The sequence below is a fragment of the Cynoglossus semilaevis genome, chromosome 2, assembly GCF_000523025.1.
Source record: "Cynoglossus semilaevis isolate Cse_v1.0 chromosome 2, Cse_v1.0, whole genome shotgun sequence".
Taxonomy (NCBI): domain Eukaryota; kingdom Metazoa; phylum Chordata; class Actinopteri; order Pleuronectiformes; family Cynoglossidae; genus Cynoglossus; species Cynoglossus semilaevis.
In genome coordinates, this window is record NC_024308.1 from 9,927,760 (window position 1) to 9,944,201 (window position 16,442).

Here is a 16,442-nt window from a genome sequence, read left to right on the forward strand (position 1 = left end):
CGGTTCCTCTTAAAGAGCGCTGAATAAAGGGCCGTCTGTGAGAAGGCAGAGAGTGTAAGTCAGGTGACATTTACAACAGTGAAACCGAGTACAAACAGTCTGGAGGAAGAGTGGGTCACGAGATGGCAGCTCCAGCTCAGTGGGGGAGGAAACAGGAGTGAGGAGTATACTGGGACTTAATGGATACTGGTGCTGAGGGGAGGCAGAGAGGGGAGGCAGCGGCTCAGGGCTGCGTTACCCCTGCATGACACCGAAACCCAACACTCACCTCCCCTCCTGTAAAACAGCCGTGTCCGCTCGGCCACCCCTGATGGGGACGGTGAGGTGGCCGGTCCAGAACCAGGCGGCCCAACTGTGGGTCACACCTGGCCGACCTGGGGCTAACCTGCAGACCCAGCCGTACACGTGGACTTTGAACCTATAACTGTCACATTAGTCTGAGGTAGAGAAGCTCGTTAATCAGTGCACTGGCTCATGGACACACAGGCACACGCATGAGAAGTGCCAGCTGGAGACACGTCCTGCTGCAAATCAGTCCTGACGGCTCGAAATCACAGCTCCAGTAGGTACAATAAAACACGCACGGCTCAGATTACTGTAACGTTATTACTGAGAATGTGCGTGTACAGCGTGTACTGATGAATGTAACAGTTGACTGCAACGCTTACACCGAGAAAAGGCTGATACTTTAGTCTGGAGGAGAAATATCTGTCATACATCCGCACCAACAGCCATCTGACTTACACCAAGAAATGATTGGCTTAACGAGTTTTTGTTTTTTCCTTTAACGTTTCAGTGTTTAATTGTTATGTTTCAGTCACGCCATTGATGTCATGGAAGTATGAGGAACATTTAAAAAAGAACTTGAAAGTTCAAGGATGATCTAGGGCAGAGGTCACCAGATATAAGGGCCAGAACTTTTCTGGACCGACACATTAAGGACTGGATACTAAGATAAACTAAAAAAACAAAACAAAAACAAAAAGAACATTTTTGTTCAAATTACTCGATGTTAATTTTGGTATCTATTCGTGGGCCTGGATTGGACAGTTTGGTGGGCCGGATCTGGCCTGCGGGCCACCAGTTGATGATCACTGTTCTTGGGTCATATTTTGTATGTAAATATGACCTTGTGCATGACAGAATACTGCAGGTACTGAGCAGAGGAACAAGTCCCTCAGGACAAAGATTTCAAAGCAGACTGGAGATTTAAGGATGTGCTGTTCAATGGTTTATGGTGAGAATTGGTCACTAGATATGAGTGAAGTTAAACTGGAGACTTAAGTGTGTGAATTAATTATTGACCAATTACAATCAATCAGATAACCCTCTGTCTGAGTTAGCCAAAGTGTGGAGCCTGGAGCAGTATCTGTCTGAAACACAAATGTTTCTGTGTGAGCCTTTGCGTGTGTGTTTTTAGCACCAACGGAAAAAGCGACAATTTCAACACTCCAGAAATGACTTCCACTCAGAATAAAGTTGAGCTAGACCCGGCTCCACTTCTCCTCGTGTTTGTTTTGGCGCCTACTTCCTGCTGGGTCCAGGTATCACACCTGATTCATGACTGACTCCTCTGTCCAGAACGGACTTGTTGTTGTCTTTGGCTGGACACTCGGTGTTCCCTGCTATCTCACACTCTCGTATACACCCGCAGGAGTATGAATACGTTGAAGACCCACACGCACACACATGAACACATGAAGTGAAGAATTTAAATAGAGTGTATTTTCCACTGTGGCCCTGAAGTTTTCTCAAGTTTAGTTGTGTTTTCTGAAATGTCCTTTTGTTGTGACCTTCGGGGCCACCGTACATTCTCAGTCACCAATAGAAGTAAGAAGGAAAAGCAGTGGTGTGTACAGATACATGAGAAAATATTAGAGATAGATAGGCAGATGGATAGACAGATGGATAGATAGATAGATAGACAGATAGATAGATAGATATTTAAGGCCCTTTGATTTCTACACTGTTGCCCACTAATAGATCACCAGTGTAACTGAAGGGTCTAACACACTGAAGTTTATGTTCTGTTCTGTTAATGTGTGATTTGTGTCCAACACGTGGTTGACAATAGTATAAAAATCCTGTATCCAGAACTTTGAAATGACTTTCTTGATGAAGCCAACTTGTCTTCATCAGTCAGGTCACTATCATTCCCAACACTCTCCGATGATCAACAGTGTGAAGCTGAGCTCTCCATGTGAAGCGGCCCACACCTGCATGTCTGCCTGATCTCAGTGATATCTGCTGCCAAACGCTTCTCTCGTGTTAACATGGAAAAACATGTAAAAAGGTAGTGAAGCACCACGGCCGACCACCACAGACTGGCTGAAGGTCTGAAAAAGATTTATAAGACAGTCAGGTCCTTCTGTAAGCAGGCCTTCGGTGTCAGGATGATAGATAGACTCATTATGTTCCTCCATCCTGTCCATGTGTGGCTGTCCAGTGCAGTTTATCACAGTCTGTAGTATGTCCAGAGAGACCGTCGTCCGATGGAAGTATTTGAGTCAATGAAACCTTTCTTGTATTTGTTTAAACGTGTTCTGAGTAGTGGGCGTGGCTATAACTCCGATGGAAGTATTTGAGTCAATGAAATCTTTCTTGTATTTGTTTAAACGTGTAACATAGTTTCTTTTGTTTGTTTTTTCAAATACTATCACTTTCAGGCAAGATTTGGACTATAAAAAGGAATGTAAGTGTGACTGGGCCGTGTGGATCTGTGTTACGGTCCAACATTGTTTGTATGACACAGGACAGAATTTAAACTTGACATCGTCGTCAGACATTAAACAGTTTGGCTCCAGGTCTCAGGGTCATTTAGGAATATGATGGAAACTCCGCCCCCTCTGGAGAAGCTTCGGCATTGGTCATTAAGTGATTTGTTTTAAATGACGATGCGTAGCCACAATATGGCTGTGTTGTCTCTGAGAGATGAAGGACCTCCTGGGTTTTAAAGCAGCTGAGAAGGTTGTCAAGGACTTGGAAACGTCGCAGCGAGCAGATCAGGTCTGGCTGCTTGATAAATCACAGCCGCTCACAAGACTGGGCCGCAGACAAAGGTCCAGCAGGTCAACTAAAAATACTCAGATGACAAGAATGTATTTCACTCACACATACGTACACACACACACATACGTACACACTTCAGCTATGCTTCAAAGTTATTCCATTAACAGGTGTCTGTTCTCCAGCACCTCGGCTTCGCTGTGTTTGACAGAACATCCATTTAAATGGGACTGAGAGGACTCAGCTTTGCCTCAGAGAAAAACCTATTAGTTTCAAGCTTCTAATTTATGGACTGAGCGAAAACATTTTTCTTTTATCATTAATCCAGCCGAAATTTCACTGACACTGTTTTCATCAAAGACCATTAACGAAATATTTTTTCTGCTTGAAGGATGAACTTTTAAAACAGAAAACGTCATGTCGAACAAAAAAATCTAGTCATACAATATGTTATAAAATAAAACAGACATTGAATATGAAAATGAAGCACAGGATGTTGGTGTTGCTGTGTAGCCAGATGATTAATGAGAATATATCTGGACCAGGGCTTGGACTTAGAGATGTTATTCATTGTAAATTAATGTCAGACAAACACTTTGAACAAGCCAATAAATTTTATATTTGTCAATTCACTAAATTCACTAAAAACACCAGCCCAGTAGGTGGCAGTAATGTACCTAAGATTTCCCAGGAATACATGTATGTTTGAACACAGAAATGTTTGGTGAACAGTTGATTTAAGACAAACAAAAGAGCATTGCTGCATGTGTATCCTAAGGGTCAATCAAAATAAACCTGAAAGAAAAATCATCATAAAACTTTTTTGTGCAGTGTTGTGCTGCAAACAGCTGCTTAGATCGGTAGCGGTTGATATCGGAATTGGAAATTAAGTGTTTGGACATTATCAGCATATTTCAATTTTAAACATTACTTTACTAAGTGTTTGGACATTATCAGCATATCGGACATCCCAAATATTTTTTTTTTCAATTTTAAACATTACTTTACCTTTTTAATAATACAAGTATATTAACTATAAAATAATTAATATGAATTCATAATGTATTATAATTATTAAATATTAAAATAAATAATAGTAAATTATAATTGAAAATATTATTTACATTTTCAACATATGGTTCTTAGGAGTTGAATCTCTCCTTCTGCCTGACAGATATTCGTGACAGAATCCTTTCATTTTAATCCATATTTTCTTTACAGGATTACTGAGTCTGATCCCCAGTGATTGTTTTTAAAATTCAAGTTTGTTCCGTTTACCAAGTTAAATTCTCCTGTCTCCGTGTACATCTCTTTAGATTCTCACACACCACAGCCACATAATAACAAACAGAGCCAGGGCAACGAGGAACTGCAGGATTACTCTGTCATTTTTATCGACATCTTATTCACGTTCTTCCTCCGAACCAAGTCTGGATTTGGAAATGTTTCCACTAAACAGTCGAGTCTCTGTCAGGGCTTATGGTGGGATTACAGCTCAAATTACCGACTCTGTGGCTCATTTACTCTCTGAATCCACAATCTTCAAAACAAAAGTTGCATGTGGACATGTCCAGTGATATGATAAAAGCATGAAATGAGAAACACATTTTAAAGGAGAAATTCATTCCAGCGCAGATGCTTTCATGTGTGACGTTTGATGTCGGAGGATGTGAAGAGAGCAGAGGCGTACAGTGAAGATGTGATCGTTTATCTGAGGGATCTGAGGGAGAGGAGCAGCGGTAGCAACAGTAGTAGAGACACTGGTGGCTTCAGTGTCATCCAGTACCTTATTAACATTTTATTTGGCTGAACCAAAGTTACCAACACACACACACACACACACAGGGTGAATTCCCTGCACCAGATGGAGGTTTTAACTGCAGACATCTTGCACTTTCAGGTTAAAATTTCTTCCAACTTCTCTCCAGAATTAGGGATATCGTATCAATCTCTTATCTAGAAAGAGTCATTCAAACACTAATATCATGCAGGCTCCGCTGCTGTAGCCCCCTGGAGGCATCAGGCTGCCATCTCCTGTTCACAGCTAATTGAACACAGGTGTGTGGTTATTAACAGGGTCCAATGAAAGGGACTGCATCGCCTCTGTCTTTGGATGAAGTTGTGTCCGTGCAGCTGGATTCTCATGTTAGGATAAACTTTGAAATGGTCTTGACCTGACTTCTTATCTCTTAGTACACACCACAAATCATTTCACATTAAGTTTTGACTGCATTGACTGACATTGATGTGACGTTTCACCCATGACCTGAGATAAGATTACCTAAGGTGACATGAGATGACATAGGTGTTTTGTGATGGGAGCTTTAACATTATTATAAAATAAACTCAGAAAAGAAATGACCTGGTATGACATCTAGCAGCCTAATATTTGCCACATCATCAGGGCAGAACCTTTTTCCTGTGCGGCATTCGACAGCTGTTGTGTGATTGGTCCGGCTTTGAAGTGGGCGTGGTTAACTCTGGTGGTATTGATGCCACCTCTGTTTCCTTTCATCCCCACCTACAAATACTAATAAGAAATTCTTCTCTGCCACTCTCACTGTTACTGTCAAATTCCCACAAGCCCACGTTCACTAGTCCATCTTTCTGTAAGGACTTTGCACGTTCTCCCTGTGTGTGTGTGGGATTTGGCCAGGTACTCTGGTTTCCTCCCTCTGCCCCAAAACATGGTCATCAGGGAATCAGGTTCATTGGATCTCTAAAAAGTGTGAATGGTTGTGTGAACGGTTGTTCGTCTCTAGATTATATGTGGCCCAGTTATGAGATCGTACATGGATGGGTGGATGAATGGAGGGAGGGATAGATGGATGATGGATGGATGGAATGATGGGTGGACTCTGTTGAAGACTCTGTTCTGTTAGCTCCTCTGATTTGTATATTCTGCTCCACCAACCTCATTATTAACGAGCCGCGCAGACTCGTCCAGTCGAGTCCAGCGTCCCGTCCACAGTGATAGCTGGTCTCAGATTGCTCTGTAAATACTACTCTGTCACCCTCACTTCACATCCTCCTGATACCTAATCAGAACAAAGTGATCTGTGGCCGCAGCATCGGCTCAGATTGGACTTTTAATCATGGTGCCGTGCCTTGACCAGGTAGACTGTGGTGGTCAGCTCCAGCTCATAAATCAACCCACTGTCTTACAGAGTGAGCTGAGTGAGTCCTCTAATCCCCAGAGTGTAATATATGCCTTAGCTGTATACAGTCAGACAGTCTGCTCTCATCAGGCCTCTGTAAAGCCTCAGTGGTCAGCATGGTCACGTCAAAGAATAAATAAATAGACGAGCTTTAGCCTACTTTACTCATCTGTTTACATCATGGTTATGGAAATTAAAATGGGAAGTTTGATTTTTGGCGGCGAGGACATGTCAGATTGTTTGACTACTCTGCTGATCAGAGGCCTTCAAAGTACATTTACTGCAAACTGAATTAGAGGATGTGTCTGATACCAAAGCAATTACAGGACCTTAAAGAGGTCTCTAGAATTTAGTAAATTTGTGTTTTTATTGTGGTAATACTGCCTGGCAGTTTTACTACTCCGGGGAAACCAAGAATATTTTTACAATACTGGTTATGAAATGTTAGACAACCACAAATTCTCGGACAATGAAGACCCCAAGACCTTCTCCTCTCCCACCACTGAATATTTGTGGATTTGTAGAAGGATCCATCTGTGACATCTAACTTCAGCTGACTACGAACCTGCCCTTTCTTTTATTCTGTTGCTCATCTGCTGTTTAACTCTTACTTTAAAGAACACTTTTAGGTTCAACATCAAGCCTCAATGCAACTTAGATATATATATATATATATATATATTTTAAGTTCCATGATTTAAAATTGTACACATTATTATTTAATAATATTAAAAAAGAACAAATAACTTAGATTAACAATTGAACAAAAAGGCAAATAATCAAACAAATGCATAGATGAACACAAATAGATAATAAAATAAAATAAAATAAAATAAACCACTGGTGATCAAATCTTTCTCCATGGTTCAATTTAGATGAGAACATTTGTTTATTAATTTATTTTTTAATGTATTATTATTATTCAATTATTAATGTATTTATTCACTACTGCTTAAACTTAAAGTTAAAGTCGATGTTTTTCTCTCAACTCTGACCTCAGCTCTCAGACAGAGTAAAATTTCTTTAAGGACTTGAGCAGAAGAGTTTGAGGCTGGTTTGACAAAAATGAACCATATTTACAAATGGGGCAGTTGTGTATTTAAGTAGGTATTTTACTGCATGTAATTAGCATTACTATGGTAAGTGGCTGCTGATCATATCTGTTTCTCTCTCTCTCTCTCTCTCTCGTTCTCTCACACACGCACACACACCGCAGAGTTTGCGTCTGGGCTCCAGGCAGAGCTGTAAATACATGTCAGAGTGAGAGGAGCTGAAGAAGTCGGTGTATTTTCTTTTCTCAGTCTCTTACAGTACGGCCTTGACACATGTTCAGGATCAGCTGAAGAAGCAGAAAATTACCTCTCAGTCCTTTCCCACTCAGACTGTTTGTGTATTTTTCTGTGTGCACAGTCAAGCTGTGCAGTGTGTGTGTGTGTGTGTGTGTGATATGGCTCCACTCGATATACGTTCCAGATTCTAACTCATCTATTTATTGATCTTCTACACCTCACATTTCCACACATATACATATGAATATTTTCTGAATGTGTGTGTGTGAGGGTGTGTGTAGCGGGGTAGCCTGGTAGCTTAGCCTGTTTCTTGACAAGCTCCGGGCCTGTTGACAGGTCTTCTGCTTCCCATCAAATCTGAGAACAGCTCAGTGTGTTAGTGAAGGAGTGATAGAGCAGTGTGTGTGTGTGTGTGTTGCTCAGCCAGGCTCTTACACAGAGATACTTTGAAAGTAGGACTTCATGTCCGAGTCTTGTACACAGTTATGAATCAAACGTGATCATCTTCCTCTCTGATTTTCTCCATTTCTTTACATCCATCATTTTTCTCCATCTCTTTCCTCCTGATCGTCTCACCTTTAATTCCCCCTCTTTTCCTTTTTCGCCCTCTCCCCTACCTTTCTTCATGTCTCATATTGAGACAAATGTACATCCGCACCAACATATGAGTTTAATTTTTGGGGGGGTTTGTGGGAGCAGACCAGCCAAGTCCTACAGAGTCGCTCATTGATCTTGAAAGTACACAGAGCCAAGAAACCAAAGGAAAAGTGAAGGAAAAATAAACAGTGTCTCAGAATAGAGTGGATGATGGAAGGGCAGCATGAAAAGTCATATTTAGTTACCAAAACAACATTATGCTAGACTATAAAGTAATGGGTTATCACATTATTTTTCCTCTCTAACTGCTGGACTCTGCGTGACGACTCAAACTATTTTCTAAATTATTGTTAGAGATTAAAGAGATGTTGACGGTGCTAACCTGACTAGCTGTGTAGGTGTGAATGGCAACACTTTCTAATATTTTTTTTATAACTTTAAACAATGTTTTATACCAAAGAAGAAACACTTTTGACAAGAAAAAGAGTCAAATGACTTTTTCAGATTAATCACATGACATGGTAATGTAAGCCATCATCATATCAATGCCTACAGAAATGGGCCCCTCATCATATCTGTAACGGTCAGTATGGCAGCAGTGTCCAGTGAGTTGTCGACTGGACGTTCAAATTACGCTTGACAGAAGTTTGTAGAATCTCTCCTTTTTGCAGCCAATAATAGAGCGAGCTTTCCTGATCAGGTTGTCCGATCTTTTAGATTGAACGTCTGTAAAACTACTCACACGGTCCACGGTCTGTGGGTGCAGTCAACCTGCAGACTGACAAAGAAACATGCTATTGTCCTTCCACAAATAAATTCAGCATAAACAAGGATAATATTTCATTCCCACAGAGTTGCACTCTCCACATGGCTGCCCTCACTTAAACACAAGACCACGATTTGGTTTCACTCTGACAAACTCACATCACAGAACCCAAGGAGAGAACCGTGTAAAACAACAATGTGGCCAGACAGTGGTTGGAGCAACGCTTCCCATCTTTGTTGATGTTTAAGCACGATATCTTCTTACCAACGCAGCTTTGATGTGATGAATTTACCATACATGTGGCATTGAAGCCCCTCGGACAATAAGATAATCTTCAAAGGACCTCATTAGAGCAGATGACCGTCTTCAAAGAAGGTCAAGTTCAAATCCAGATCTTTTTGTCGACTTAAGAAAGAGCTCATCTGATCCTTCAGGCTGAAATTCATGTTTGCTGCAGACCGGAGGATTTGATTTAATGGTATCACAACACACGCTGTTTATGCTCTGCTCTGCACACTCCATGTAAAAGACCTTATTTGGCTCTGGCAGCCTCTGTGACCCCCTGTGTGATAAACCACATACTGAATATTGACAGTGCAGCTCCACGGCTTTTCCAATATGCCGTTCATTCTCTTTTTTCCTGTGTTCCATTATTTAATTTCTATATAATGTGGTGCAAAGAATTTATTAAGTAGTAATCAGGAAGCCTTGTACTTCATTCTGAGTGAACAGTACACACAGAAACAGTAACATTAGATACATGCTTGTCATTGTGTGTGTACAGTAAATATAAAAATGCAAAACGTATTGTATGTCGGAAATATATATATATATATATATATATATATATATTTTTATATATATAGATCCTGTATAAATGTACAATATGGAACAAAAACCTTTGCTTTTGGCATTAATGTCTGTAGCTTTTCTCCAGATCACCAGTGTTCCAGATTCAAGGCCAAAATCTGTTTGCTGTATTTTCACTTAGTGATTGTGTCAATGTTATGGAAATTTAAATTCACCTATTGTTCGGTGCTTTGCAGCTGTGCCACAAGAAAGAAAATATCATTATTTCTCCATATCATATTTTTACCATTAGAATAGGCAAAAGCTGGATCTTCTCCATCACAGCAGGAAGATTCCTTTCACTCCTCCACCTCCTCTGCTTTGGCTTTCAGGGGTAAATGGGGTAGAATGAGAGCGAAGATAAGTAGGGGGTTCCTACTATGGAAAATACAATTACTGATGATCAGTAAGAAAGAGCGCAGCACATCACGGCATTACCATGACGGCCAGAGCTTTGATGTGAAAGCATTAAGATTCCCTCAGAATAAAAACCCCGGCTCTATGTGAAGAACAAAATCTGTGTTTTTGTGAAAAAGAGAAAAACAAACATTATGATCAAAAGTTTTCTTTGCCTAAAATCTCAGGACAGGAGCCATTTTCACTGAGTCCACATCCGCAGAGCATGTTTTGACATTGATGTTTACAAAGTCTCCTTCAGGTGAATGACACTGTGGAGAAAACCTCAGACTAAAGTGTGTTTTCCATTACACAAAACTATTCCTTTAGTTTGACGTCTGCAGATCTATGGCTTTAAACGCATTGGTTCTTTGTTTCATTTAACTGCTGAATTACATGCATACTGGGCTGATGCCCGAAGGAGACATTTAATATTGCAGTCACACACATACACACTGGTATAACCACGAACAGATTGGTCCAGTGCATCGTACACACTGTGGACTAGACTTAAATATATAATTGAATTAAAACAAAGAGGGTTTTAAACCCATCTGCTGCCACTTTAGTTGTTGTTAATGAAACTCTTCCACCATAAAGCTCCATCCAGACAAAGCTGTGATTTCACGTAAACACAAAAATGTAACACAAACCTTATCTGATCACATTAGGATGGCATTACCTCGGCCCTCGTTTCTTTTGTAATGGACCTTGGAGGTATTGTAGTCCAGGATACATCCTTTAACCAACACAGTGCTGCGGGGGTGGCCAGCTGCACAGAATTATGGGAATTTGAAACATTCTGTCTTAGGGGGATGCTGATTATTTAGCTCATGCATTTCTTGCATCTAGATTAGACTACTGTTCTTCATTATATCTGTGAAATGACTCGCTCTGAAGACAGGAACTAAAAGAGTTCACCCACACTGTCATTTCTGCACAATCTCAGTCAAAATATGATTTTATATAAAAATATAATATGTATATAGATATCTATTGTAATAAAGGCTAAATTGCTAATATGCTTTTAGACTTTTCTGTCATTCAGTGGGGAAATGCTGGCACTGTAAGGAAAAGGCAGAAGTACAATAATAATATAAATAAATAATATATAATTTGGACAAGTTTGGTGGGCCAGATTAAAAAGCTCAACGGACCGCAACTGGCCCCCGGGCCGTAGTTTGCCCATGCCTATCCCAGGCTGTCAGTCTGTTTTAGTGTCACACTTAAAAAACAAACAACCACTACCACTGACTCTCCAGTCTTCAGGTAACTGAACCAGTTACCAGGTTCTGGTGCTGCTACTAGAAACCAGAGGAAGTAGAGACAAACCACACAAGGTCAAAGTTCACAGAGAAAAACCATCAATGAGACAGAAACCAGTGTCTGTACCTGTTGACCCCAGAAGTCAGTCAGGCCCAGAATTATTGTTGGAGTGGGTAGGTATGTGTGTCATGTCAACACTAAGAGAAAAAATGTTCTTGCTGCAAAAAGGAAGTTGGTCTGCATCCTTTAAAACATGACTCCTGAGTTAAACCAGCTCAGGTTTAAATGTCTAGAGAAATGCAGCAGCACCAGGTCATTTAACATGATAGTGTCAGAAGCTTCACTCTTCTTCTTTGTCATGTCCTTTTCTCCTCTTCCACCATTTGCTTCTACATTCAGACAGTGTCCACACTGTTTATTTTGAACTTGTGCACAAATCCTTAAAGTGTTATAATTTCCCCTTCACACAGATGCATTTTGTTCCAATCTCTCACAGATTCATTATCTTAAAAATGATATTCTTCTCTCACTTTTATCTTCAGGATTATGATGACAACAATGATCTGGCCACTGGCTCTGACTGTTTCTGTTGCTCTATCTCTTCCTCTAATCTTTCCTCATCTGCTTTTGCTTAATCTGAGTGATGAAGATAGACAGATCACCGTCCTCAGCATGTGTCAATGTGCCACAGGGGACAACCCTACAGAGACACAGAGACACAGAGAGAGAGAGAGGGAGTGTAGAAATCACGTTAATACAAAGCTGTTGTCTGTAAACTCCATCTAAATCATTACATGCAGGTTTAGCAAACACTGGCGGACATATTGACTCTCCCCCCTCATGACCTGATGTAGCTGGGCTACGGCAGATTCATTTGAACCCCCTTCCTGACATTCATTGACATATTCCACCTCCTTATATTATCCTTCCTCGTCTTTCTGACTCTCTCTTTACCCCTTTTCCCAGGACATCCGGAAAGGAAAGCCACAATAACATTTCACCAGAGACTCAGTCAATATTATTCCTCAGTATCTTCAAAGCAGGGCAGAGGATATTGGAGCTACACTTTTTCACTTCTGTTTTTTTTATTTTGTGTGTGTGTGTGTGTGTGTGTAGTCCAGCTGAGAGCAGAGACAACAGACAGAGACCATTCAGTAAGGCCTTTACAGACTGTCAGTCAGTCTTTCTCTGAAGTATGGCTGCCTCAAGCCACAAGGCACTCCTTCATATCCATCAAATTCAAACCCTTTGAACCGGTGACTTTCAGCCTCCAGGTTAACCCTTCAACTCAGCCCTTTGTCACAGAGTCAGTACAGCTTGTACATTTCATTAAAAACGAAATTTTTAATTGTGTGATTCAATTTGACCTTTATTCAGAAGTGAAAAGGCAAGCTTTACTTTACAAGCAGGTGGAATAGTGACAGTTTTGGACAACAGGACGCAGGATAAGAGACGTTCAAGGTTTCAAGGATGGATCTTGGCTGACCACTGTATTTCTCAGACGGTGTCGTCATGCCTGTTAGCATCTGGGCTAATAAATGTCTGAAATAAATCAGAGAGTCAGATGAAGTCACTTCTTGTGAATCTGCTGTAAGAAGAGACGGAAGGAAGACAGAAAATGCACTGTTTTAACCCAATGGTTGTCGTTTGTTGTTGACTGTTATATATTTATTATGGATATTTATAAGATTATACAGAGTATTCTGTTGTTATCATTCATTCTCATTCTCAGCTTTGCTCTTTGTTGCGCTACCTCCAGTCGCACGTGCTCGAGTTTATTTTTTCAACCAATCACATTTTAACCTCATGTGTCGCCAGGTAGATAGAAATCTGCCCGAAGGCCCTCAGACTCGGTGCCTAAAATGAATGGCAATCAGGTTGAGTTTTTTTAACCAATTAGATTTCGAGTTGGCAGCACCTACAAGTACGTTGGTGATTTGAATGATTTGATTGGATGGTAAAAAAATCCAGCAAACTGAATCTAACGACTTGCACGCGCGTAAATTAAGTTTCCACTGTGTCACCTGCTTCTGTTGAGCGGACATTCTCAGCCTGAAGTGAATTAAAACGTGTCATAAATAAATAAATACAATAGAAGTGATGGCGATAGAAAGTGACCTGTTGTTAGAACAGCTTGGATAATCTGTATTTGAACTCATCTTAAGGAAAACGAGGAGGATGGATTTTTGGTGAGGAAAATTCTTGCTTTTACTCACAATTGTATTAGTATTTAAGTAACAATTGTAATGGTATTTTATTATTATTATTATTGATTTTTTATGTGCATTATGTCGCCGCTGTGGCAGAATTGTTGATTTGTTTATTTATTATGGCTGCAGCCGTTATCTAGAATACAACGACATGTTATACTACATTTCTGCGTAATATTGATGGTTCATATAGTCACAATGAGGTTAAATTTAAAAAGAATTTGAATTTCTTAAAATCATTAACCGAGTAGGTTTATAGATTTAGTGCATTATCAGAAATGTGCCAACATTTGGTTGGAGCGATTTGGTTTGTATTTGTTCCTATTCCTAATTCCTCTTTACACCACTAGGGGTCCCTGCGTACACGGTAAACAAAGGCATATTGAATTCCATACCCAAGATACCGTGTGTCCTTTAAAAGATTTATGAGTGTGTGTCCATGTAATGTGGTGGGCCTAGAGGAGACTCTGTTATTATACACCAATACAGGGCTAATGATTCTGGGGCAGAGGGGAGGAGTAACCGTCAGTGTTCTCAGACGGGACCTCTGCACAGCATCAGACAGACAGGCAACCGTGGAGCCACAAGGACAAGTAGACACAGGATCCTCAGAGCTGCAGGGCCAGAGACATTAGTGGGGTGTTTGAGGCCTGTCTGCACCCCTGTCCCTACAGGACATATTTGCTGTGTGTAGTATAGAGATACTTAAAAAAAAAACAACTTTAAAAAAAGAAAAAAAAGTGAGAGAGAGCAGTGGGGTCTCTCTTACATGTACCTCAATTACATTTTAAAATGACTTTTTCTTAACTCCCCTCCCTCCTTCTCTCCCCCTAATGCCTCCACAGATGTGTGTTTTGGGAGTGAGCATTTCTGTGGTCTCCTTACAGAACATTAATTTTTAAGTCTACTTTCGTCCCCTGCTATACGTGGGCTATGGTGTAAGTGCTGGCCCCTGTCCAGGAATCTCCTGCAGCCAGCCGCTCATAAGCCCACATTTTACTGGCCAAGAATGTGAAGCACTCCTTCAAAGAGAAGCCCTCTGCAAGGTGTGGTTAAAGCAGGTACCTGCGTCTACAGGTGGCCACATTAGAGCAGAGGAAACCACAAAGTAAGATCCCACACCTGTCTTAGAGCCACAGCTATGAATGGAAGAAGCAGAGAGAAACAAAGTATGGATTAAAAAGGAATTGCTTAGCTTAGTATGGTATTGGCATGTTATATAAAACACAGCTGTAAAACCATCGGAGGGTTCAAATAGAGACAACACGCAAAAAAACAAATTAAAAAATAATATTGGAGATATTTGCTTTTCTGCTAATCAAAACGTGGCGAATGACAGGCAATAAAAACAGACAGGGTCAAGGGTCAGAGGGCAGGGGTGTCAGAGTTTTACAACGTGAAACTGTGTTAAAGGACAAGCTGATCAAAGACGTTCAACACAAACAGCCAATCTTCCTCATCTGAAGTGAAAGTGCAAGGGGTGCACGACGACGGGCAGCTTCTAACAAAGCCGCCCAGTAACCGCAGTGAGCACAGAGTGGTGAGAAGAGGAGTGGAGGACATGGCAGAGGACAAAGAGTGGCTTGTCCAAGGTCCGTCTGCCACTGTGCTGCAGTGAGAGGCCCCCAGCAGCTAGTCTGAGGGGTCTCTATGATACATTTCCCTCCCTACTTGTCTCTGTCACACGTCTTGCCACTTGGACAATAACCGAGGTCACAGCAGTCTACCGCTGACCCGACTGAGAGGGGCCGCTCTTTCTTTCATCATGAGAGTTTATGTCAGATCCTCCTGCTTTACGTCAGCATGGACACATCATAAGGAATGCAGAAGAATAGAAATAAATAAAACACCTTTCACAGTTTTCTTTATGCAGACGTGTTTATTTGTAACCATTAATCATGCGTTCAAGCCTGAACCCCTGTGCCGCTCTCTGGACTCGCACTGCACAATGTACCACGGGGCTGTCAAACGCTGGCCGACAGAGATGAATGTGACCCTGCTGTGGAGGAAGCACATGACAACCTTTGAAAAATGGTTCCTATACTTGTATGGAATGGCTGTGCTGAAATCCTAACCAAACAAACCTCTGACCTGGCTCCACTGTGTGTATGGTTTGCCACCTGCTCTGCAGATCTGGATTATCAGCTGAAACAGTCTCTTCTTACAATAAATACTGGAACTCCTGACATCACATCACAGTACCAGATCGACACGATACAGAAGAAAACCTGCAGAGAAAATTCAGAAAGTTCAGCCTGGTTTTGAAATGTTCTAGGTGTGGACTCTGTAACTGCATATTAGAAAAACTTGATTTCTGATGATGATAATATTTATGAGCTTCGGATCGACAAAGCTGCACTGTGTAAAAACCTGGAGAAAGATGACATCTGTTGGTAGCATTTTATTAAGTGGAAACAAATAGCACTATGTGGTCAGGCTAAATAATGGGGATATTTCAGTCCACTTAGAAAACCCAGAAACTTTAGAAATAAAACAAAAAGGAAATCCACACCTGGATTAGATAGGTAATTCTACAACATACTGTGGACACTGTGTTTTTTTTTAATAGAAAGAGCCAAACGCAGTGGGAATTTAAATATTTTATAGTGAACTGCCTTCTGTCAGCCCCACGGGCCACTGATAAACGACCCGCAGACGGAGAGAACGTCCAAACACTGCAGGACCTTCTCAGATCCTCAGATCATTCAGTCACCACTCCGAGCCTTTTGGTTCTCTCCTGAGGGACTACTCACGCAGACCTGTCATCCTCTGTGGAGCCGAGCTCTCTGCTCTTAAAAGAAACAGCACCGTGTACGCGCGCGTGTGTGTGTTGAGTGTGTATGCTGAACCTATGGTGGGGTTGAGCTGAGGTAGGGGGGGGGGGGGGCCGGGGGGGGGCGCAAAA

At 41.2% G+C, this 16,442-nt stretch overlaps 1 protein-coding gene across 2 annotated transcripts in view; it reads left to right on the forward strand.

Annotated features, from left to right (window-relative positions):
* trabd2b (TraB domain containing 2B) overlaps nucleotides 1–16,442 on the forward strand; it is an 88,632-nt gene that overhangs the window by 1,943 nt on the left and 70,247 nt on the right. The window contains exon 1 of one of the 2 annotated variants that reach the window (XM_008336320.3): nucleotides 13,281–13,516. The exons of the other annotated variant lie outside the window; for it this stretch is intronic. The gene's annotated coding sequence lies outside the window, so the exon portion shown is untranslated. Of the gene's footprint in view, nucleotides 1–13,280; nucleotides 13,517–16,442 lie in introns of those variants that run through there. 2 annotated transcript variants of the gene reach the window in all.